The 2925-nt window shown below is 40.1% G+C and overlaps 1 pseudogene; it reads right to left on the reverse strand.

The window, feature by feature from the left end:
* Positions 1–670: 670 nt before the first annotated feature.
* LOC103726172 overlaps positions 671–2925 on the reverse strand; it is a 4048-nt pseudogene continuing 1793 nt past the window's right edge.

Here is a 2925-nt window from a genome sequence, read left to right on the forward strand (position 1 = left end):
GAGTCAAGTGTATTTTAGTCTCTGTTCCACTTGCTACATAAATACTGAGGTCTTGGATTACAGTAGGCTGCCCTAGACCCAGTTGGGACAGAATATGTAACGTAGCATTGACCATATGAATTTTCCCCAAATCTGAGTTTAGAATTCCAGATATTTGGCTCTACATATTTCTGATATGTGATGTAGACAAATACTTTTCACTTAGTTCTTTGACCCCTTTGGAACACAGCCTTGTGTAATGGGAGGTAAGGATACAACTATATTTGTTCCCATATAATGGATCAATTTTTCTCTTCACCACCAAACAGTCAATCCCCCCTTCTTATTTACCATTACCATTATTTCCATCATAGACTAAGCTCTTACAGGTCTGTCATTCTACTCTGTTCCTCTAGTCTATCTGCCTAGTCTTCTGTCAATACCATGCCATTTTTTAAAAAGAAAGTATTGCTTTGGCTACTAAATATATCTTAATATCTGGCAGGTAAATTCTCTGTTTTTTTTTTAAACAATCAGTCAAGGTTTTGTTTTAATATTAGCTAGAAAAACATTACAGCGATGACATTAAAGAAACCCTCTGCTTTTCAGTATGGAAATGTATTTCTTTCAAGAGTGGCCCTGGTGCTGTCTCAAGAGTCCACTCCAACTCTTTTTCTGGAAATTTCCTTTCTTAGTTTTGTTCTTGAAGAGACTGGGCCTTGAAGAGTTTGCCTAAATTCTGGGCAGTGAACTCCTTGATGTTCCAGCAGCAGGTGTTAATCTGGCCTGCAATGAGCAGCGAATCCCTCCTGGCCCAGGCCTGGTGAGGCTTGAAGAGTTTGGATAAGTCCTTCTCGGGGAGCAGGAGTTCCCCCACGCTCTGGCATGGCATAGTCTCCTACTGGTGACCTTGCTGATCCTGATGCTTCTGCTGCTGCTGTTTACTCGTGTTCTTCATGTACGTGTTGTATTTGATTGTGGCCTGGCTCATTTCATCCACTCGGTCCATCAGCACCTGTAGATTCTTCCCCAAGTGATTGCTGCTAGCAAGACTTCTTGTGTAGCTGCCCCAGTTGACTTCTCCAGCTCCTACATTAGGACATCGATCAGATAATTTTTAATTACAATTACAATTACTTCCTCAAACATGTGCTCAAAGGTGATACTTGCCTTTTTCAATGCTTCAGGGGAAAAGTCCTTCTCTTTACAAACTTTCCTCAGTTTAGGAGTCAGTCTGTATGCCTTCAGTGAGAGAGGCCCTTGGGCAGTTTTCATAGGATCATAAATGAGAACAACAGATGACATGCTGGTAACTGAACTGGGAACCCAAAAGCGGCCAGAAAGAGCCACAGTACATGGACTGATACCAGCCCACGTGGAGGTGATCAATGTTTACGTGGTGAAGACTGCACATCATTTCCATCTGACACTGGACTTCATCAAAGTCAGCATCATCCTCTGTGTGCTGTGGGAACGGAAAGCAATTGATAATTTCTAGGTGGTCTTCTACAACCAAACCCCAAAGCACTCCTTGAACAATCTCAGTTGCTTGTCCTCCTTCTTGATAATGTTTGATCATCTTTAATACTACCAGGCCATTGATCTGCACCTACTTCACTGCAGAGTCCGGGGCGCCTTTGCCCACCGTGCAGAGGAGTGGTGCCCTCCTTGCTGGTTCCCGTGTTTCCAGCCAGACAAGAAGAGCCTGTGTGTACTTTTTTACAAAAGTAATTTTATTGCTAGTTTTATCAGACAGACTATGTTTTTTTAAAATAAAAATTCAAAAAGACTAATAGATTTTTATGCAAATTTCTAATGAAATTAATATATTCTAAGATGCTTTATTGAAGGCACATTTTGAAAAGGAACCTATTTTTCATTTTTTTTCTGGAAAAGATAATATTCTGGCATTAAGAAAATTTGCATCAAAACCAGTATGCACTAGGCCCTATGATCCTTCACCAATTTAGTCCAAAATTCTAGCACTAAGCTCTTCCTTGACTGTTCCTCCTGCTTCTGTCTATCTATCTATCTATCATCTATCTATCTATCTAAATCTAGCAATCATCTATCTATTGGTCTATTATCTATGTATCCCTCAATCAGCTCTCAATCATGTATCTACCTATCATTTACCCATTATCTATCTAATCTATCTATCTATCTAAATCTAGCAATCATCTATCTATTGGTCTATTATCTATGTATCCCTCAATCAGCTCTCAATCATGTATCTACCTATCATTTACCCATTATCTATCTATCTCTGTCTATCATCTATTATGTATTATATATCATTAGCTATCTTCTATATATTATCTACATACACATATTATCTATCATCTGTTATCTAACATATATCTACTATCTGTCCATCTAGCTATCATCTACCTACCTACTCATCTGGCTATCTGGTCTAACTCTTACAATCTGTGTCTGACCCATATACTTCAAACTCACCAGAAACTGCTAACCTCCCACTTCACAATATGAGCCACGCTTTTTTCACATCATTTCCATATGGTGCTCTTACATACACAATGAAATGAAAAGTAAATCTTTTGAACTGTGCTTTCATTTTTAAATTCTGAATTGTTTGAAAGCTGGTCTTTTGATTATCATTAGATGTAAACTGAAAAATTATCATGAGCTGGGTGTGGTGGCGCACACCTTTGATTCTAGCACTCAGGAGGCAGAGACAGGCAGATCTCTGTGAGATCAAGGTAGGTTATTCTGGTCTGCCTAGTGAGTTTCAGGCCAGCTGGGACTACAGGGAGACTGTTTCAAAAACAAACAATTGTCGGGCGTGGTGGCGCATGCCTTTAATCCCAGCACTTGGGAGGCAGAGGCAGGTGGATCTCTGTGAGTTCAAGGCCAGCCTGGTCTACATAGTGAGTTCCAGGACAGCTGGGGCTACAGGGAGACCCTGTCTCAAAAAGACGAAAA

Source organism: Nannospalax galili, unplaced genomic scaffold, assembly GCF_000622305.1.
Source record: "Nannospalax galili isolate Female #2095 unplaced genomic scaffold, S.galili_v1.0 scaffold528, whole genome shotgun sequence".
Classification (NCBI taxonomy): domain Eukaryota; kingdom Metazoa; phylum Chordata; class Mammalia; order Rodentia; family Spalacidae; genus Nannospalax; species Nannospalax galili.